Genomic DNA, 22986 nt, shown 5'->3' with positions numbered 1-22986 from the left:
AATCAATACCAAAGTTTTGCTGCAACACATTCATCATAAATTTAATTCCATTTCTCTCACAATTGTGCCAGTTCAGTGAGAAGTCCTCAGTGCTGTCTCTTTCAACATCAAGCATAGGATCTCCATGCTGAAGGACCAAATTCCATTCATTGAAAGGGGATTAGAATTTTCAGCCAAACTGAGGAAAGTAAAACATCAAAATTTAACTATATGTGTATTACCGGTCTAGCAATATCACTTCTGGTTTTGGCAGTCAAGCTTAATTCAAACAACTCATTCAATGCCATTTGTAAGCCTTTCAGGTTCTTGGCAGAAGAACATGTACACAATCAATACACCCAGCCCACTACATAACTGACATTAAATGGAATGAATCAAGATTTTCCCATTGCTGTTGGACATGCTCTGAAAATACTGTACAATGGCTGAAGGTATCCAAAGAGTGTAATACAATCAATTGATGATTCAGCTGAATCAGCACAAACCAAGTTCAAAGTGTTCAATCCATGCGGAGAAAAATGTGCCCGAGGACTCTGTTGAGGCATTGCCTGACCTCCAGAGGCCTGCTGTGCCATATTGGCACAGTACCATCATAAACTTGACTACAACAGTTCGAAATCTAATCCATGTTCATCTATGGTGTTGTGAATCATTTCTGCTATTTCCTCAGCAGTCTTCTTGGTAAAGTCTCTGAAGCACAAAAAAGTACTCCTAAATCACAAAGTTATCAGTAGGTATTTGATAAATGTATCTGATCAATAGTGTTTGTTCCTTGCGTGAGCTATCTGACTGCATCAGAAATTATTGAGAAGTAGTTGGCCTCTTCAGCTTCACCTCAGACTGTTTTCACACCTTTCCCTGTGCATTCTTGAATAAATTAATTTTGGCTCAGGTGATAAGTAGCGCATTTGAACTCTCTGATGTTGCGCCTGTGCCTTTTTCACATTATCAGCATGATTACCCAAAATCCAATCATACTTGGCTAACAACTCAGTAACAGCCAAGAAATTGCCATTGGATTTATCACCCAGCTTGCCACTCAAGCAACAGAAAACTAATCCTCATTCTTCAAGAAATAAAACATCTAAAATGTGTTTCAGAGTTGCTTTCCACTTTTCTTTTTCATTTGCAAAATTTGTCTTCAGTAATGAGTGGATGGTTTTATCATCTTTTAATCATCTTCTTGCATTCATCCATTTCACATAGCATATTATGTGTGCATTGCTTTTTCCATTGTCGGGTTTTGTTTACACAGCTGTGCATGGTAGGCGGATGAAGCTTCCCTCAGGGAGGCCAGCTCCCCGTCCTGCCTCTTCCACCTGCAGCCCCGCCCACATTCCACCTCTGTCTGGACCCAGACCCCACAACCCCTTGCCATGTCTCTCCCCTCTTCCACCCTGCTCACAAGGGTGGGGGGGGTGAGGATGGATGCGACGAGCGATAGGGTCTCGCAGGAGAGGACGGTGAAGGAGAGGAGCGATAGAGTGGAGGACAGGAGTGAGAAGGGACTCACCAGGCAGTGGCGGGGGCCTCAGGGAAGGGACAGAGCAAGAAGGGGAAAGAGACGGAGCGCAGGCAGGGCCACCATGGCCCAGGCATCCAGTGGCAGGTTGGTGGTGGCTGCACCAGGGGAGGCTTATCCTCCCTGGTCTATTACACCTGCCACTCATGCAGCTGTGATCCACAGTCCACCCAGTTAGCAGGACTAAGATAGGAAGAACACTTTGAGTTGCTGCATCCTGGGGAAAAGTCAATATGCAATGCAATAAACAGCATGCCACATCACTGTTATCCAGTTCAATTTTTTCTCCATTTCAAAAACTATAGGATAGAAGCACACAGGGAAACTGCTTTCCTTAGGTATCACATTCTGGGTGGATTTTTCTCTTGCAGTTATGAAGCACAAATCTGTTTATGTCACTCTGTTTTACAGGCCCTGCATGTGAAAGAAGGTTCTTAACAGAAAAATGAGGTGATTCATGTTCATCCTCCTTATCCTCTAAATATTCTTCCTCCTCTCACTGATACAGATCTCAAAGAATTACCATCATCATTCTCTCCTTCGCCATGCCCTGGTTTCCATCCAAAATATTCTAGAGTTCTTTTCCTTGCTTCTTGTTCTGCAGTTTCTCTACTTTCCCTCTTTTTTTTTTTTCTGAGCCTGACTTGTATACACTCTTCATAGTTGATGGTCTGAGGGTAAGCAAAATCCAGCACCATGTTACCAGCATCAAGGAAATTTGCCCAGATCTAGGCACCAGTCAAACAGCAGTTCCCAATTACGGCTGCTGCAGGGAACAGGACAGTGTGCTCTGTCCTCTCCTGCCCCTCCTCCTCCCCTATTTTAGCAGGATGGGAGTGGGGAGGGGGGGAGAAGAGAGAGATAGCTCAGGGGATATCCACTCCACCCTGTGGGTGGGGACAGCTCCTCTGCTCCCTCTCCTCTCCCTCCCTGCAGCATATGGTGCCTGGGAAGAGGAAAGGGAAGAGAAGGGAGGAGCACTTCAGGCTGCCACCCTGAGCCTGAGAAGGGGAGAGTGGGCTGGAGACCCTCCTCTTGAGGTTCCAACCTCCACCTCTGGAGGTGTGAAGAATCCCAGGAGCAGAGGTGAGGCTGGATGGGAAGAATTGACAGGGGACTGAATTGATGGGAATAGGCTGATCTATTAGGGAAAAAAGGGAATTGTTAGATCTAATTATGCATTTTTCGTAACCTGATGGAACTGATAATTAAACACAGCTTACATTAGCTTCTTACAACTGAGTCCATATTTCAAAAAATACAGTTTTAATGAAAGTTTCTGTTGTAGATAACTATATTATTGAACCCATCTGCAGTAAAGCGTACCCTAGGGTGAAACAGGATGGAGTGAGGTCCCAGCAAACACGATGCACTGGAGCTCTAAATTTGTCTTGACAGGCCTGACCAACTATATTTTGCCACTTAGGCCTTGCCTACACTGGAGAGTTGCAGCGCTGGTGGTGGCTTTACAGTGCTGCAACTCACTCACCGTCCACACTTGTAAGGCACATACAGCGCTGTATGTCCCTGGCTACAGCGCTAGCTGTACTCCACCTTGGCCTGGGGAACAATGACCAGCGCTGCTCCACCAGTGTGGTCACCAAAAGCGCTGTTATTGGCCTCCAGAGGTATTCGGAAGTATCCCAGAATGCCTGTTCAGCCACACTCTGCTCATCAGTTCGAACTCTACTGCCCTGGCCTTAGGTGACCCGCCCTTTAAATGCCCCAGGAATTTTAAAAATCCCCTTCCTGTTTGCTCAGCCAGGTGTGGAGTGCAATCAGTGAATCTTTCCAGGTGACCATAACTCCACGCGCCAAACGAGCCCCAGCATGGAGTAATGGCGAGTTGCTGGACCTCATCAGTGTTTGGGGGCAGGAAGCTGTGCAGTCCCAGTTGCGCTCCAGCAGTAGGAATTACGATACCTATGGGCAGATATCAAGGGCCATGCTGGAAAGGGGCCATGACCGGGACACGCTGCAGTGCAGGGTTAAAGTGAAGGAGCTGCAGAGTGCCTATTGCAAAGCCCACGAGGGAAACCACCGCTCTGGCGCTGACCCCCCAACCTGCCATTTTTACAAAGAGCTGGACGCAATACTTGGGGGTGACCCCACCGCCAATCCGAGGACCACGATGGACACTTCAGAGCTGGGGGGGAGAAGCAGGGGAGGAGGAAACTGACAGTGAGGGTACTGGGGTGGGGGGAGACACCCCAGAGTCCCTGGAGGCATGCAGCCAGGAGCTCTTCTCAAGCCAGGAGGAAGGTAGCCAGTCACAGCAGCCAGTACTTGGTGGAGGACAAACAGAGGAGCGCGTTCCCGGTAAGCGGCTTTTATTTTCAGGACAGAAATTTTTCGGGAGAGGAGGTAGGGTTAGGGCTACATGCACACCTAGATGTGGAATAGTGTGGGCAATGCGCTTGCGCAAGTTTTTTGGGAAAGCCACTGTGGTCCTTGTCCCAGTCAGGCTAATGCGTCCGCACTACTGTACCATGAGGGGTGGGGGGACCATTGCAAGACACAGGCAAGCTGCATAGGGGCCGGGGCGGAATCCGCATTGCTGTAGAAGACCCTCCCGCTCTTCCCAGGTGACCCGCAGCAGCGAGATATCTTCCAGGATCAACTCCTGTGGAAAATGTTGGGAGAGTTTTCAGTGTAGGTGCCCCCTGCAGCGGTTTACTTTCCCTAAAGCACAGAAACCCCGAGGACAGTACAGCCTTGAAGCAATCAGTCCCCCTTATTCACCATTTTGGGGCTCCTGTGGGTTGTGTGCGCTCTCTTTGGTATGGGAAAACTATGCTATTATGAAGACTGTAAACTCCTTCACTGTGTCAGAATAACTGTCTGATATAAACAATGCTGCCTCTGTTAAGTGTTGCCTTTGTCTTTCCACAAGCAACCTTGAGATCTTGGCTGCCCATGTTATCAACAGCTCAAAGACTCCAAAACCTCCAGAAAAAGCCGCGAAAAAGCAAAGAAGACATGCTGCAAGCAGTTATGGATCACTCTGTCACAGAATCAAAAAATGCAGGACTGGAGGGAAAGGGAAAGCAGGATCTGTCAGAAAAATGCAGCGGCCAGGAAGAAAAGCACAAAGCCGCTGATAAGCATCCTGGCGCTCCAAGCAGACTCTATCCAGGCGCTCGTAGCCATGCAGGCAGAGCACTACCACGCTGCCCCTCCCCCACCCCCCGTCCCAAAGCTCTTTCCCTTGCGCCCCAATGTCAGCTCCAAACCCCCTTCCCCAGCATCCAGGTTCTTACTGCCACCAGCTGCCTCCAACACCTGTACGTTCACCAACCAGCCCTGAGAACTACAACCCTTACTCGTTGCACTCAACTCCCATCACCATGCAGTATAGGCATCCTGAAGTGCAGCAGTCATTGCACAGCACTACAGAAAGGACATATTCAAACCTGTGACTGTACAGTTTCCCACCCAACCCTCCTGCCCTTTTAGGTTCCCAAAATGTTGTGTGTCTGTCAGTAAAGTTATTTTCTTTTTCAATAAATGAATTTCTTGGCTTTGAAAACAGTCTTCATTATTGCAGAAAGTCAAAGATACCTTAGCCCAGGAAAGAAATAGGCACTGCAAATCAGCTTAGGAAATACAGATTCCTACTAACATGGTAACCACTGCACTTCACTCCCGTGCAAGGCACCAAACATTACTGTTGGTTTTCAGCCTCAAATTCCTCCCTCATCCTCGCAGCCCTGTGGTGGGCCTCTCTAGTAGCCCTGCTCTCTGGCTGTGCAAATTCAGCCTCCAGGTGTTGAACTTCAGAGGTCCATGCCTGACTGAATCTTTCACCCTTCCCTTCATAAATATTATGGAAGGTACAGCACACAGATATAACAGCGGGGATGCTGCTTTCCCCCAAGTCTAGCTTCCCATACAGAGATTGCCAGCGCCCCTTTAAACAGCCAAATGCACACTCCACAGTCATTCAGCACCGGCTCAGCCTGTAGTTGAACTGGTCCTTGCTCCTGTCAAGCTTCCCTGTATACGGTTTCATGAGTCAAGGCATTAACAGGTAAGCAGTGTCTCCAAGGACCAAAATGGGCATTTCGACGTCCTCTACTGTGATCTTTTGGTCTGGGAAAAAAGTCCCTGCCTGCAGCTTCCTGAACAGGCTAGTGTTCCGAAAGATGCATGCATCATGCACCTTACCAGGCCAGCCTGTGTTAATGTCAATGAAACACTCATGGTGATCCACAAGCGCCTGGAGAACCACAGAGAAATATCCTTTCCAATTAACGTACTCAGATGCTAGGTGGGATGGTGCCAGAACAGGAATATGCGTCCCATCTATCGCCCCTCCACAGTTAGCGAAACCCATTTGTGCAAAGCCATCCACAATGTCCTGCATGTTCCCCAGAGTCACAGTTCTTCTTAGCAGGATGCGATTAATGGCCCTGCAAATTTGCATCAACACAATTCCAATGGTTGTCTTTCCCACTCCAAACTGGTTCCCGACCGATTGGTCGCTGTCTGGAGTTGCCAGCTTCCAGATTGCAATACCCACCCGCTTCTCCACCGGCAGGGCAGCTCTCAATCTCGTGTCCTTGCGCCACAGGGTGGGGGCGAGCTCCTCACACAGTCCCATGAAAGTGGCTTTTCTCATCCGAAAGTTCTGCAGCCACTGCTCGTCATTCCAGATTTCCATGACGATGTGATCCCAACACTCAGTGCTTGTTTCCCGAGCCCAAAAGCGGCGTTCCACGGTGCTGAGCATCTCCGTGAATGCCAGAAGCAATTTAGTGTCATACGCATCAGGTGACTCGCTATCATCGGACTCCTCATCACTTTGGATCTTAAGGAATAGCTCAACTGCCAAACGTGATGTGCTGGCAAGACTCATCAGCATAGTCCTCAGCAGTTCGGGCTCCACTTCCTACAGAAATTGCGCTGCACAGAAACGGCTGAGAGAGTCAAGATGGCGCCAAACGTGGACAGAAAAACAGGGATTGCTAAGATGTGAAGCGATGCATCATGGGGCGTTGGGACAGGAAGCAGAATGACCCGCGCCCTCCCCCACTTCCCACAACCCACAGCACCAAAATGGGATGAGGTGCTCTGTGGGATAGCTGCCCATAATACAACACTCCCAACACCACTGCAAATGTGGCCACACTGCAGCGCTGGTAGCTGTCAGTGTGGCCACACTCCAGCGCTTTCCCTACACAGCTGTACGAAGACAGCTTTAACTCTCAGCACTGCACACCTGCAAGTGTAGCCAAATCTTAAGTCAGTATACAACATAAAGACAAAGTGATGAAAAGAGCAATGTTTTATTACCTGCATGTCTGCAGTTTAATACTGTTTTGTAAATTGCTGTTTCTCATTTGTGCATGTGAACACTGCAGAATATTTATAATCTGCTGTATTTAGTATATAACTAGCAAGGTATTATTCATGATATACAACAGGAGTGGTCAAACTTATGACCCTCTGAGCCGCATACGACAATCTTCAGAAGTTTGAGAGTTGGGACGTGCCTGCTGGGGCTCAGGACTTCAGCCCGTTCCTGCTGAAGGCTCAAGCCTTGACAGGCACACCCTACGGAGCTGAAGCCCTGAGACTCTCCACCACACTGAGCAGAAGCCAGAGATTGCAGAATGTGTGTGTGGGGAGGGGGTGGGGGAGGTCACATGCCTCCCCCGATTTTTGCCAGGGTTTGCTGGGCCCACCTGGTCATATGGTGCTGCCGGGTTCCCTCCCTACACGGCAGTTGCTGGAGCCAGAAAGCTGGACACTGCAGCTGGGGAGAGGCAATGGCAAACAGCTGGGAATTGCAAGGAAAACTGCTGCTTTTGCTGGTGCCTCTCCCCACAGGCCTAAAGCAGCAGCCCCTCCCTGTAACTTCCAGATGTTTTCCACTGCCTCTCCATGTAAAGCTAAGAGCTGGGAGCTGCAAGTGGCCACTGCTGGTAAGTTTCTGGGGGGAAAGGGGACAGGGCAAGGGGAATCATGACTCAGGCTGTTGGGGGGTGGGGGGGGACCTTTAACTTGTGCCCTCTCAGCAGACAACACTCATCTCTGGCAGAAGTCCCTAGCCTCACCACACTGCGGCAGGGCAGAAGACCCAAATTCCCCCCCTACAGTCTGGTAGACAGAGAATGGGCAGGGAGGATGTGGAGAGCTTTGTGTGCCACAATTTAACTGTAAAAGAGCTGCATGTGGCTCACGAGCCACGGTTTGGCCACCTGTGGACTATATAATAATGCTGTGTGAATAATATAACTTATTAAACAGTAGTTCCGTGTGTTTGAGATCCACATGGAACTCCATTCCATTTGGAATGACTCCAGTTTTAGAAGCGGAGATCAGTACTGAAAATGGTTTATTATGAATGCAGGAAAACTTCTGTAATCTCTTTAGGTAAAACTGAATTGACACTCTGGCAAATTTGAAGACAAATAGTTCTAAAACAATTCCGTAGGGACAGGCACTGTAATGAATATTTTCATACTACAGTTTTTAGTATTAGCATAATGATGGCAGACTGCAATATGATATACTGCAGATGTCGATGTAGTTGATATTTCCTTTTTGGAGGACCTTTGTACCATAAAAATGGGAGTGTCCCCCACTGCAACATGTTCTATCATGACCATTGCAAGTTTAACACGTCAGGGACTGCATCCTAACTCATGAGATAAATCACCTGTGATACTTTAAACAAATGTTTAAGACAATTAAAACAGTTGACAATACTAATCCATAATGTTATGTTTAGAGCCTTACAACAGATTAATAAAGAAATTTGAATCCAATCCTGTGTTATCAGAAAGCAATGGTTCAGGAAGTAGTTATCAAGCAATCAATTTATCTGGAAGATTAACTTACTCTCAGTATTCAACATGGATTGACAATACCACCAAAGGGGGAACATGCATAAAAGTCAATCTTCTGAGCCTGAAATAAACACAGAAAAGCCCAATACTATTGTGACATCTGTCCTAACCTGAGAGTTGATAGTACTCGCTAAACATTTTTTTTTCCTCTTCATACCAATAAAGAACCTATAGAGCTCTATTTTATGGTATTTAAACCATATTTTTTTAAGCACCGAGAAATAAAAGGATGGCTTTCCCCTTCTCAAAGAAGTACGAAAACTTAGAGAAACTCTTGTTTGCTGGGGAGACTCTTTAAATTGCCTAGATTTTAAACGTATCTAAAAACCACCCAGGCCCAATTTTGTCCCATAAGACTCTACATGTCATCACTCTGGTTAAATGCAGAACTACACATCAACTAACAATGCTGAATAGAGGTTCAGCGGCTTCTCCGTGAAATCACTCAAGACAGGCATGTAGTCAAAACATTAACAAGATTTCATATGCTTGCTTTTAACAGTAGCACACATAGTAAGATATAAATCTTAATTGGAAACTTCTCATGTGAAAGCCTTCCTCCACTGGGAAAGATAAATCCTCTAGGACACTTCATTTTGTACTTCTACAACTGCTCAGTTCCCTGCCAACTGCAGGTAATGCCATGCTCCACTTGTGGAAAGTCAAGGGATAATTTTGAAAACACTGGAATTAGTATAGTGCACCTACAGTTATCCAGAAATACTTATATGTTTGGCATAACAGAGCTGGAATGTTTTCCAAGGATTTAAGAGGAAACCCTGTAATTAATACATCAAGTGGCTATTTCTTGGCTTTTAAATTGCTCCACACTCTCAACTCTAAAGTCACAGCAATTCATGTACACAACTATCTATTTGTTACAGATTGCTGAACAACCTACCTTTCTTAGTGATACTGAATAACAAAGTTTAAACTATATATTGAATTCATTTACTCAACCCCTTTGCATTATGCAACGTACAAGACAAATGTTATAGCAAAGCCCAGCTGACTGAAGAAACTGCCTCAGCCTCACTGTCCATTGTTACTGCCTCCCTCCTCCTCAGTGGATGCGGTGACACTCCAGCCTCCAAGCATTACTGTAATACAAATAGTAAATAACTGTGCTATTGCAACTTGCATCAGTATAGTTAATCAATACTAGTTATCTTGATTCAGGTGCGCACAGTGGTTGCCCATCCATAAGCAGCATGTCCTGAAAGCACTATAGCACTGTGGATTACTTCATAATGTCTATTATACAGTGTACTTTTATACTCATTCACATAATGTTTGTTCCAATGGATGCTTCAAGCAACTCTATCTAGCACTAACTCATGCACCATGAGGGGCAGGGAACAGACTTAACAAATGAAATGGAGAATCAGCAGCTTCCCCTTGATCAATTGCCAGAGCGACTCAGACCCTGGATCCCCTTATTATGCTGAACACTTTGATTACCAGTGCCAAAAAAGCAATAAGCTTGATTTCTCTTTTCATTTTAATTCTACTATTCTTTCAAATTACTGAGATGCAAAATAAAAGCAAATAAGCTAATGCTTTCCATCTCCCTAGGATCCAAAGATGGGAGGAGCCAGGCCCAGAGGGAGTTCACATCCTCCCTATAGGATCAAGCCAACGTCCCTCTATCGTACCCACTGTAAAAAAAAAAAAAAAAAAAAAAAATTATGCAATGTGATGTGGACCCTGCAGGATGTATCTCTTCTCAGGGGCTGGAGGGATAGGACAAGTGGATAATGAAGCGCTAAGTGGAAGTGGATCTACTTGGAGAGCACCAAATCAGCTTTTCTGTACCTCTTAGCTATGTTCTCTTTTTATGATACAGAGCAGGGGCAGGCAACCTATGGCACAGGTGCCGAAGGCGGCACGCGAGCTGATTTTCAGTGGCACTCACATCGCCCAGGTCCTGGACACCGAGCCAGGGGGCTCTGCATTTTAATTTAATTTTAAATGAAGCTTCTTAAACATTTTTAAAAACTTATTTACTTTACATACAACAATAGTTTAGTTATATATTCTAGACTTACAGAAAGAGACCTTCTAAAAACGTTAAAATGTATTACCGGCACAAGAAACTTAAATTAGAATGAATAAAGAAAGACTCGGCACACCACTTTTGAAAGGTTGCCAACCCCTGATATAGAGCATGGGAAATGCTGATGAGGGAGACGGACTCCTTAGGGCTTGTCTATACTGGCTCTTTACAGTGCTGCAACTTTCTCGCTCTGGGGTGTGAAAAAATACTCCCCTGAGCACTGCAAGTTTCAGTGCTGTAAAGTGCCAGTGTAAACAGTGCACCAGCGCTGGGAGCTCGCGGGGTTTTTTATAGCACTGGGGCTGCTGCACAGAATGTGCCTGGCTGAAGTCAGTGACATAAAATCCCACAATGAATTCACTGAAGCAACTTTCAAAGAAAAGAAAAAGATATTCTAATAAAACAAATACAGAGGGAGGAGTGCTTGCTTGTATGTGGCCGTGTGTCTGCTAACCGGCCTTTGATTTCTGTCCCTTGTTCTCCAGATTAATTCCTTAGGAGAATTTTTTTTAAGTCCTAAATAAGGCCTTATTTTTAATTCTATTCTTGCATCCTTTCACGCTGCTCTGGAGGTGAAGCAACTGAGAGCAGCCATGGAGAGAGAAACGGACAGAGCTGAAGCCACAGAATACAACCTCAACTACTCCCCTAACTGCATGCACCCAATTTAAATGGTGACTGAGCTAATGTTCTGGGCTGGCAGGAGCACTGCACTGAGGCCACGTCCAGACTAGGAATTAAAATCGATTTTAGATACGCAACTTCAGCTACGGGAATAACGTAGCTGAAGTCGAATTTCTAAAATCGAGGTACTCACCAGTCTGGACGGCGCGGCATCGATGTCCGTGGCTTTCCGCATCGATTCCGGAACTCCGTTCGGATTGATGGAGTTCCGGAATCGATGTAAGCGCGCTCGGGGATCGATATACCACGTCCAGACTAGACGCGATATATCGATCCCCGAGCAATCGATTTTAACCCGCCGATGCCGCGGGTTAGTCTGGACAAGGGCTGAGAAGCCTAATTGTATTGATACCAGTGCTGGTTGTCTGTACTGATACTGCAATGATATAGTGTCAATGAAAGGCAACAGTGTCTAGCCTTGCTCCAAGGAAATGCCGTATCAACTGCAATATGAACATCTATGTACCACTGTAAGCAGTCTTGACATACAATGTATTTCATGTGGTAGTGATTGCGACACCAAAATTCTCAAGTGTATGAAAGGCCAAATTAGGTTAGCACAGCAAATAAACCCCGCTTCTAGGAACAGAGAACCTTTCTGGCACCAAGCTTCTCTGCTCCACGTGGGAAGAGTGGATCTGAAAACTACACCTCAAAAGGCTAGAGTAGCAACTGGGGAAGTGAGGAAAGAGTCCTGAGATAGCTAATGCAACTGAGGCACAGTGAATTAAAAACGAGCGTTTGGAGGTAATTTATAGGAAGTAGCGCCAGCCTGACACACTGCTAATCTTCACCAAAACCAATCCTATGTTCTGGTACCTGCAGAGCTCCTAAGAGAAGCAGGAAAATGTTCAACCTGCTCTGGCACTCATGGGGTGCTGGAACAATTTTTATAGTGGGAGTGTTGACAGCCAAACTGTAAACCCTGTATGAAGTGATTTCCATTACAAGCCAGGGAGTGCAGTAGCACCCCCCACATCTCTAGTTTCAGCAACTATGGGCTCTCACCTGGCCTGGCTCAAACATGCAAGAGAGATGTTCCACAGCTGGAAATACCTGTCCTGTTGAGATCCTGAACGCTGCTGAAGCTGCAGCAGCTCTTCTCACAACAAGCACTCACCCCAAAAACCTCCCCTACTGAATGCAACCATTACTTGACCACCCTCGACCAAGTCAGAGACCAGTCGTTTACACAGCAACTCTTTTTAAGAGGCATAGAGCAGGAACAGCACATGTACTACAGGCCAGGACTCAGGAATAAGTTATGCTGCTGTGCCAGTATAAGTTTGCATGGCTGCTACACAGAATGAGCCTGGCTGAAGCCAGTGACATAAAATGCCACAATGAATTCACTGAAGCAACTTTCAAAGAAAAGAAAAAGATACGCCAATAAAACAAATACAGACTGCTCTGAACAAACTGTAACAGTACCTGCTATACTTCCAAAGGTCTGTTCTACAGCGAGCCTCGTGCAGAGGATGGCTGTCCTCACCTGGAATTATAGGGCCTCCTCTTGAGCCCACAGTTCCCAGCTGCTCCCTTCTCCCCACAAGCGAGTCAGTGACTCGGGGGGCAGAGGGCACCAGGTTTTCAAATAAGTGGGGAGGGAGCTGAAAAGGAGGGAGAGATTAGATATTGAAAAGATATTGTCTGAAACAAACAACTCCTGAATTGCCAGGGTCAAGAGAAGAGATGGGTATCTCAGCAGATTCCAGGGTCAAGAGAAGAGATGGGTATCTCAGCAGATTCCAGTGACAGTGCCAGCACCCTCCCTTCCCCAGGCACTCAGGAAAGAGGAGTGTGCTGGTTCTTACAAGACAATGCTAAGGAGGAGTTGCAGCTTTCATAATGGCCTCTAGCTACTAGACATAGTCTCTAGTATAGCCAGGGTTCTGTAAACTTTTTAAGACCTGCCAGAAATGCAAAAAAGTTTTTAAATGGATGTACTTTATTGCCCTTGTTTTCATATTCCAAAGTATGCGTTTTTACACTTTGTTCTTCTGAAATACCAATTATCGGTATCTAAATTTGACACTTGAATAGTATGAAGACTAGTTTCCAGAATTAGCATTATGCCCTTAGAGTGCTTTATTTTCTCCATCTATATCTGTACACATGAAGCAAACTTTTATTTTAAAAAAGAACACATGTTCACCTTGGACTCAAATCTCAAACAAATCTAGTTAACTTCTCTATACTGGCGGATTACATATTTTCATTCTGATTAGACTGATTAGCCCAATTTCACTCTCATTCTCAACTTCACACCAGTGCTACAATGTTTGTCTTATGAACACAACAAGGAAAAGTTAAATCAGAGTAAAAGTTTTAAATGAAATGTCAAACAACAATGAAAACCAACTCTTTTATTAAAATTTACAGTGAAGGGCCTTAAATCAAGTGTTGCTTTAAGACAACTTCTGGAGACTACAAACATGGTATAGCTAACCATTCTGAAGGAAGGCAGGCTTTGCACAATCCTCCTAGGATCATTTAGCTCAATGCTAAAATTAATTCCCAACTACAGTAAAATGGGAGATTGTGTCCTTTTTGACAATTTGAGCCAACCAAACAAGCAAATGTTACTTTATATCAGACAAGATTTCATTTATGACTAAATACTTCTATAAATACGACAAGCAACAGATAAAAAAATCAATGCACAAAAAGCAACACTGCAGATGACTTTATATTGCATGTACCCCAAAAATTCTAACTACTGTACTCAGTTTAAAAGTGACACACACACAGTCAGCAAACATTTCTATTCAACCTGCTGCTACATCAGTAAGTAAATCCTTTGGATAGGAGGTCCTTCATTTACCAAGATAACCGGGTTAGAAGATAAAACCACAAATCTCACTAAATGACATTTAAAACTTTGAGCAGTTGAGCCTTCCAAGAACTGTTGTTCTATTTGTTAAATACGACAAAATGAACAAAGTAATTAAGACTTTAGTGAAGTGTTCCAATGGATTTTAATCAACTATTAAAATATTTAAGTGCAAATTGGATTCAAACAATGTAAATTGAGAATGGCCACCAAGCTGATTACATATATTTAGTGAACTTGGAAAAAGTCTACTTGTTGAAGAAAGAGGTTTTATTTTTAAATGGGCTTGTAAAATATCTGATTTTCTCCATTATCAGAATATGGTGAAGTCAGTAGATGTGTTCAAGGTGGTAAGTTTTCCAGACAGAAAAATATTTACTTACTGCCGTTCAAGTTTCCCCAACCATTTTAGAATAAATAGTGAGGAAATGAACTATTAAAGAAGTCTGTGGCTTGACCTAAGAGTAGCCTGGAAATGTAGGGAGATGCTTTGTTATGACTATAAACTAAAATAAAGGTAGAATTATGTTTTCAGGAAAGAGAACATAGAAAATTCAAGTTGGGTATACTAGCCACCCTTTTCAACTCACAGTAAACACAATTTGCGCTCTTTGCACACAACTGAACAAGTGAATAATCTTATTTATAAACTCTGTCAAGACTTGCCTGCTATATGTTTTATTAACGTCCATATATTTTATCCGTAAGGAGTTTGTTTCACAGAAGTGAATAAAGCTATTTTTAAGCAATTCATAGAAATACCTCATGGTACCAATGACCTATAAATTAAAGTTAATAGGTCTCCTGGGTTTAGCAATGTAGTCTGATGTTACTCAATGATTTATTCACATCCATTACTTTCTATAAATTAATTCTCCTTAACTATTCCCAATGGTGCCTTACATTTTAAAACAAGAAATGCCTGCAGCGCTATTCATAATTAAGGGAACTCCTCCCCTTACATTTTGACCCATCGAGTAAAATGTATAGTTCATACGCCATGGAGAGGCAATGCAATCTAGTGGAGAGAGCATTGGATTGGAACTCAGGAGACCTGGGCTCTATTCCTGACTCTACCACTGGCCTGCTGGGTAAGCTTGGGCAACTCACTTCACCTTCCAGTATCTCAAGTTTCCTCATCTGTAGAATAGGGGAAATGACACTGATCTCGGGTGTAAAGCACTTTGTTATCTATGGATGAAAATCTGAGATATAAGAGCTAGGTATGAATATATTGTACACAAAGATTAGTGCAGTATTCAAATTACAACCTTCTCCCCCTATTACAGCACTTTAAAATATAAAGCATCATTTGAATAAAGGATAAACAAGCACTCATAAAAAGAATACTGTATAAAATAAAATGGACTTCGCTGTGTAGAACAGCATTTAATCTTTGTGCTAACAAAACATTCAATCTACCCAACACTAACAGGAGCATTTCCTTGTAACTTCTGCCTTCTCATGTCAACAAACTGATGTTGAATTACTGGTGACATCTTAGAATCTGCTCCCTGACAAACAAGGCTTTCGTATCTGTCTGGAAATACTAATTTAATGGGCAGCTAATCAGGAATCAAAGGATGCTTCCTCACCCTAACCTGCAAGCAAACTGACAAGTGGGCCTGGTGCTCACCCCTCCTGTCTCCTCCCACCAGCCCACACTGAGACGAATCACTCACTCTTCCCATTCATTCACCACCAAAAATAAAATCCAGATTTGGCGACAGATTGCCTCTCGTACACCAGTACCAGTCTGCTGCCGTAAAAGCACCCCTGCTTTGACTTCCACTTATGTAAAGCCTACACAGGAGCAGCCTCCTTCTCTGCACACCCCAACTCCTCAGCCAGGTGACACTCTTACCTTCCCACCACCAACAGCTACGGGCACAAGGACAAAAAATTAAAACTCACGTCTAACAAGCCTGATCAACCCTGAAGTCGTTACGAAACAGCTCAGACACACGAGCCCAGCACAGACCTCCTTCCCAAGACGTCCCCAGCCCCCCGACACCAATCTTCGCGGGCATCCGGCCCCGGCGACCCCCACAGACCCCCCTCCAGGCATCCCCGGCCCCGAACCCCCACCAGCCTCAGGACATCCCCGGGGAAGCCCCTTTCTCTGTGTCCGAAAACGGGTCCCTGACCCGATTTGCTGGGGGCACGCGCGGGAAGCCCCCGCGCGCATCCCCAGACCCTCACGTCCCGCGGGGCAGGGGGTGTCTCAGTCCCTTTGCCAGCCCCTCCCGCCATCACTCCCCCAGCCCAATAACCGGGGCTCGGCCTCCAGCTCCGGCTCTCACCTGCACTGAGCACAGCGAGGCCTCCGCACTCTGCCCGCGACAGACGCGGCTTCAGCCTCCTCTAGCTGAGAATCCCACGCCAGACAGCCAGCTACCACCCCTCCCGCCTCGCCTGGCCTCGCCTGGAATGGCTGGGGGCTGAGCCAGACAGGGCCTCCTCCCCTCAGGGGCGGGGAACTGGCGGGGGGAGGAGCGTCCAGTCCCGTAGCTGCCGACCGGGGGGGGGAGGGGGGAGGAAGCTACCTCCTGATTGGCCGCGGAATGGCGCGAGCTGGTTCCTACCCCCTCTCCCCCCAAAGACAGCCATGTCATTGGCTGGGAAAGGTAAAGCGAAGGGGTGGCTCGGATTGGCTGCTTAGAACCACTCTATCCCGCCCACCTGCAGTCACGGGACGCCAGGTAGAAAGCAGCGTCTGGGAGGGTGGGGTCAGTGCCAGTGGCTATAGGATGGGAGCTGTCAGGTGGGCTGTTTGCCCCAACCCGGGAGTAGGCTTCGCTGAGCCTTACTCTGGGGAAGCCTCAACTTCTGTGCTGCTGAATGTGACCGGGAGCACCAAGCGCTGCCCGTTATTTCCCAGTCTCGGGACTGGCAATTCTTGGCCTTCTACGTAAAATTACAGCTGCAACCCGTCTGAGACTGGGTCAGGCAGTGTTTCTTTTATCAAGGTTGTCAAATTTTGGTTTGTAACTGGATAGTAGGAGATTCATATTTACTTCTTCCTGGAGCTCTTTGTTTTTAGTACTTATAGCCACCCTTAACTGCACTTCTAGTCTAAGAAGCTATTTTCAAGCCATATTTCACATTTAACCAGCACTTTTACAATTCAATTATTCTCTGAAGCTGAGGAGGAGCTTTGCACAATGTTTTTTTCCCCAAGGGATTCTAGTTTAGCCAATCTTTTTTCCATAAACACATAACATAAGGTGCTGGCTCATTCTAGGGTACATTCTCTCCACCTTAGCTGAGCTGGAAGGAAAGCTCTAGCCCAGTAGTTCTCAACCTGTGAGCTGCTTGCAGCCCAATCAGCACACAGCTGTGGCCCATGTGAAATCCTCAGAGCCATACAGGTAGTATGTATATTGTGTAGATGTGGCCCACCGGGGTTTCTCACCCTCCATAGGTGATAGAAGGTCCCACCACTTGGTGTTGAGGCAGGACACAATGGTGAGGAATTGACAAAGCAATTATGTCTAGAGTATTAGTCCTCTTTAGCTTCTGGCATCCCTAAGAAAGGAGTTCTCCATTACTCAAAATGTGCAATTGTTTTTTGGAAACCTGCTGTGGGTTAAAGCCATAGAGCTTAGTGCTTGCAGCATCTGTAGGTCTTCCCTTTAAGCTTATGGTATACACAGTACCCTAGCAGACATCTACATCTGAAGAGGACTGGTATATGTGCTTCCTGGTTTCTAATGCTAAAAGACTGTTCTAAGGTGCCACAAGTACTCCTGTTGTTTTTGCAGATACAGACTAACAAGGCTGCCACTCTGAAACTTGTTAATTGGTAATCATTTTGCTCAATTATTTCATTCTCTTGGTGTCACTGATAAATTGCACAAAGATTGTATTATATATGGCAAGTAGTTTGATGCTCAAGTAAATGCCACAGTTGTTGCTCTCCAGATATGAGTAGGCTAGGCCACTTGACATGCACATCTTCATGTGGTGCATTTTTCATTTTGCAAAATAAAGATGGGGGAAAGAAGGCAGTTTCCTTCCCCTACCCCCCTACAAACTGCCATCTGGCCTATCACTTTGAATGGGCTGGCAAGGACCAATCTGTACTGGCATATCCAATCGCTCCGGTGATAAAACAATCTTGAAAGTGATTTTTAACAGATGGGAACATCAAATCTATTTCAGCAGGAAGATTGCTTGACCTGCTTCATTGTTGACTTGCTTATCTATGCAGCCTTTGGTTTTGCTCCTTTCAAGTTCATCTACAGAACTTTGGAAACCAGCTACATTTCCCAACAGCAGCCCCTTCAGCACTGGATGGGGTGACCAGATAGCAAGGGTGAAAAATCAGAATGAGGGTTAGGGGGATAATAGGCCCCTACATAAGACAAGCCATCAACTATCAGGACTGTCCCTATAAAATCGGGACATCTGGTCACCCTAGCACTGGAGCATGCCCAGTGGTTGTGACCCTGCAGGACTGGATAGGAAACTTCTGTTACTAGAAGTCACTGTTGGGCATGCTCAAATGATGTGAGATTTTGCAAAGGCATTGCAGGACACGTGTGTATGTGTTCTTGAGACTCCTGTAAAAATGGAGGCTGATGGCCAAGGAGAGTGTTAGACACATGCAACCCATGCAAATGCATCAGCCCTGAGGCAGCAAGGGGGTTCCTTGCCATGATGACTGACTCAGTTACTTGTTAGGGTGGGACCCCAGAATTGAGTGGAGAGAGGCGTTGGCAGGGACAGAGGAACAGCTGGTGCAGCTGCTCAAGGCCCTATGCACTTGGATGGTCCCTGCAGGCTCAGGGCTGCTCAGCTGAACAACATACGCCTGATGCAGGCTGCTGCCATTGTTTGTGGCCTGCTGAACCCTATAGGAAGAGCAATGCACTGGTCCTAGGGTGACCAGATAGCAAGTGTGAAAAACCGGGACAGAGAGTGGAGGGTAATAGGCACCTATATAACAAAAAGCACCGAATATCGGGACTGTCCCTATAAAATTGGGACATCTGGTCACCCTAACTGGTCCCCACTGCCCACATTTGAACTTGGTCGGGGAGTAGGCTCCACAATGGTGATTCTGCCACAAATTCTGATTAGTGGAACTGCCAAAGGCAGAGCTTCCCTTGCCTTTCATTGCCAGGGCAAATTCAAATGGGGGTAGCATGAGCTGGCATGCGGCTCTGACTCTATATCTGGTGGCAGCAGCAGTAGTTCATGGCTTAGGCTCCCACAACAGCCGTTCTGGCTTTGGTGGGGCAGTGGTCATAGCTCTAGCGACAGCAACACTGGTGCAGGGCCTGGGCCTGAGGGAGCAGATGGTATGACATGGACCTGGGTAGGGTTACCAGGTGTCCTTGCAGCCCATAAACTCATGGGCAGTCAGGTAGGCTCTGCACGCTGCCTTTGCGCACACAGACACCACCCTCGCAGCTCCTATTGCCTCCTGGGAGCCATGGTAAGCACTGCCGGGACCCCGCATCCCCCCACACCCCAACCCCCTATCCTAGCCATGAGCCCCCTCCTGCACCCCAAGCCCCTCATCCCCAGCCCCACCCCAGAGCCTGCACCCCAGCCGGAGTCCTTACCTCCCACACACACACATCCCAACCCTCTTTCCGAGCCCGGAGCCCCCTCCCACATCCTGAACTCCTCATTTCTGGTCCTACCCAGAGCCCTCACCCCCAGCCTAGAGCCCTCACTTTTTCACTTTCACCGCAGCCCGGTGAAAGTGAAAAAGCGTGGTGGAGAACAAGTGAGGGGGGATGGACTGAGCGGGGGCTTGGCCTCTGAGAAGCAGCAGGGCAGAGCCAGGGCCTTGGAAAAGGGGTAGGGAAGGGGTGTTCAGTTTTGTACCATTGTGTGTGTGTGTGGAGGCTGCTAGGGGCAGTGTGCTGGGAGAGCAGCGGAGCCCTGATTAGGGGCCGGGGCTTACCTGATTAGGGGTCCTATATAAGGAGCCAGCCAGTCAGGCAGCAGCACAGACAGCTGCAGCGGCACAGGAGCCAGCAAACACAGCTGTAAACAGGGGAGTTTCAGAGGGAGTTTGCAGGGGGAGGTTGCAGGGGAGACTAAGACAGAGGAACTGACAAGCAAGTCAAGGGTTAGGGTGGTGGTCTGGTGCCTGCTGAGGGCTTGTGTTGTGTTGACTACCAGGCAACAGGTGGGAAGGCCATGACTGATACAGAGGCAGCAGTGAAAGACACAATGAGGATGACTGGAAGTGGAAACTGCGGCATGTACATGATCCTGGAGGGGGCGCCTGAAAAGAGCTTTGTCTGCATGAAGTGCCGCCTGATAGAGCTGATGGAAGAGAAGATCCGAGGAATAGAGATGCAGGTGCAAACTCTGGTTGAGTTCAGAAGGAGGTTTGAGCAGACGATGGAGCACAGACGCGAGGGGGCTGAAGGGATAAGCTCAGATGTGCAGATGGAAGCAGGACCAAAGAATTCAGAGGAGAGACTGCTGGGGGAGGAAAGTGGACGGTGGAAGCATGTGACTAAGAGAACCAGGCAGAGGAAAAGACAGGCCAGTGAAGGAGAAATAGAACTCAGGAACAGGTTTGCAGAGTTGGAAAATGAAGAAGGGGCACAGCAGGTGGTCGCTGAAGGAGAGAAGGCAAGGAAAAAGAGAAGAGCTGATAGTCCTGCAAGAGGAGGGGAGGAGTCAATGGAGACAATACCAAATATGAGCCCCAGGAGGATTGCAAGGGGGAATAGGAATCGAGAGGACTTGCAGCCGGTGGGTGCAGGAGATAGACCGGAGAAGCGCACTGTCACCAGGAAAAGGCAGACTCCTTACTGATTGGAGACTCCTTACTGAGAAGAATAGACAGGCCTGTGACTAGAGCTGATCGGGAGAACAGAAGGGTGTGCTGTATGCCAGGTGCTAAGATACAGGATGTGGACCTGAGGCTGAAAAGGATACTAGCGGGAGCAGGAAAGAATCCGTTGATTGTCCTTCTTGTGGGAACGAATGATACGGCTAGATACTCTCTGGAATGTATCAAGGGAGACTGTGCCAGACTGGGGAAGACGCTTAAGGAAATCGAGGCTCAGGTGATCTTCAGTGGGATTCTGCCAGTTCCTAGAGAAGGGCGACAAAGGTGTGACAAGATTATGGCGATCAACAGATGGCTCAGGCAGTGGTGCTATAAGGAGGGCTTTGGGATGTACGGCCATTGGGAAGCATTTACGGACAGAAGACTGTTCTCTCGGGATGGACTTCACCTGAGCAAGGAGGGAAATAGACTTCTAGGATGGAGGCTCACCGACCTGATTAAGAGAGCTTTAAACTAGAAATTTGTGGGAGATGGTTGGGAGATGTTCGGGAGATCTCCACGCCGGAATTTAACCTTGAGAGGGAAGTAAACAAAGTAAGAGGGGATACAGCCATGGACAGAAGAATTGGCATAAGGAGGAAGGGTAGTGTAGATAACAGACTAACAGGTGATGTTGGTGGTAGAATGTCCGTGCCTAACAGGGTACAGAATGTGAGTGAAGCCAAACGGCAAAAATTAAGATGTCTGTACACTAATGCGAGGAGCCTAGGGAACAAAATGGAGGAACTAGAGCTACTGGTGCAGGAAGTGAAACCAGATATTATAGGGATAACAGAAAGATGGTGGAATAGTAGTCATGACTGGAGTACAGGTATTGAAGGCTATGTGCTGTTTAGGAAAGATAGAAATAAAGGCAAAGGTGGTGGAGTAGCATTGTACATCAATGAGGAGGTTAACTGTAAAGAAATAAGAAGTGATGGAATGGACAAGACAGAGTCTGTCTGGGCAAAAATCACACTGGGAAAGAAAGCTACTAGAGTCTCTCCTGAGATAGTGCTTGGGGTGTGCTACAGACCGCCGGGATCTGATTTGGATATGGATAGAGACCTCTTTAATGTTTTTAAGGAAGTAAACACTAATGGGAAATGTGTGATCATGGGAGACTTTAACTTCCTAGATATAGACTGGAGTACAAGTGCTAGCAAGAATAGTAGGGATCAGATTTTTCTTGATGTGATAGCTGATGGATTCCTTCACCAAGTAGTTGAAGAACCGACAAGAGGGGATGCCATGTTAGATTTGGTTTTGGTGAGCAATGAGGACCCCATAGAAGAAATGGTTGTAGGGGACAACCTTGGTTCGAGTGATCATGAGCTAATTCAGTTCAAACTAGATGGAAGGATAAACAAAAATAGATCTGGGACTAGGGTTTTTGATTTCAAAAGGGCTAACTTTAAAGAATTAAGGAAATTAGTTAGGGAAGTGGATTGGACTGAAGAACTTGTGGATCTAAATGCGGAAGGGGCCTGGAATTACTTTAAGTTGCAGCTGCAGAAACTATTGGAAGCCTGCATCCCAAGAAAGGGTGAAAAAAATATAGGCAGGAGTTATAGACCAAGCTGGATGAGCAAGCATCTCAGAGAGGTGATTAAGAAAAAGCAGAAAGCTTTCCTTGCTAATCCCACCCTTCTTCCACTCCTTGTAGGCTATCTTAGTGAGGTCAGAACATGTAGGGATAAAGTGAGAAAGGCTAAAAGCCAAGTAGAGTTGAACCTTGCAAAGGGAATTAAAACCAATAGTAAAAGGTTCTATAGCCATATAAATAAGAATAAAACAAAGAAAGAAGAAGTGGGACCGCTACACACTGAGGATGGAAAGTAGGTTAAGGATAACCTAGGCATGGCCCAATATCTAAATAAGTACTTTGCCTCAGTCTTTAATAAGGCTAATGGGGAGCTTAGGGGTAATGGAAGGATGACAAACGGGAATGAGGATATGGAGGTGGATATTACCACATCTGAGGTAGAAGCCATACTTGAACAGCTTAATGGGACAAAATCGGAGGGCCCGGACAATCTTCATCCGAGAATATTAAAGGAACTGGCGCATGAAATTGCAAGCCCGTTAGCGAGAATTTTTAATGAATCGGTAAACTCAGGGGTTGTACCGTACGACTGGAGAATTGCTAATGTAGTTCCTATCTTTAAGAAAGGGAAAAAAGGTGATCTGAGTAACTATAGGCCTGTTAGTTTGAGGCCTGTTAGTTTGACA

General features: G+C 46.3%; 1 protein-coding gene across 8 annotated transcripts in view; it reads right to left on the bottom strand.

The window, feature by feature from the left end:
* Positions 1–22986, bottom strand: part of MPP7 (MAGUK p55 scaffold protein 7) — a 441047-nt gene that overhangs the window by 337412 nt on the left and 80649 nt on the right. For 5 of the 8 annotated variants that reach the window (XM_050939085.1, XM_050939091.1, XM_050939093.1 and 2 more), the window contains exon 1: positions 16253–16362. The exons of 1 other annotated variant lie outside the window; for it this stretch is intronic. The gene's annotated coding sequence lies outside the window, so the exon portion shown is untranslated. Of the gene's footprint in view, positions 1–8368; positions 8438–16252; positions 16363–22986 lie in introns of those variants that run through there. 2 more of the 8 variants (XM_050939087.1, XM_050939088.1) reach the window with 1 other exon arrangement.

This window comes from Gopherus flavomarginatus, chromosome 2 (genome assembly GCF_025201925.1).
Source record: "Gopherus flavomarginatus isolate rGopFla2 chromosome 2, rGopFla2.mat.asm, whole genome shotgun sequence".
Taxonomy (NCBI): Eukaryota; Metazoa; Chordata; order Testudines; family Testudinidae; genus Gopherus; species Gopherus flavomarginatus.
This window is presented reverse-complemented; position numbering and strand designations above follow the sequence as displayed.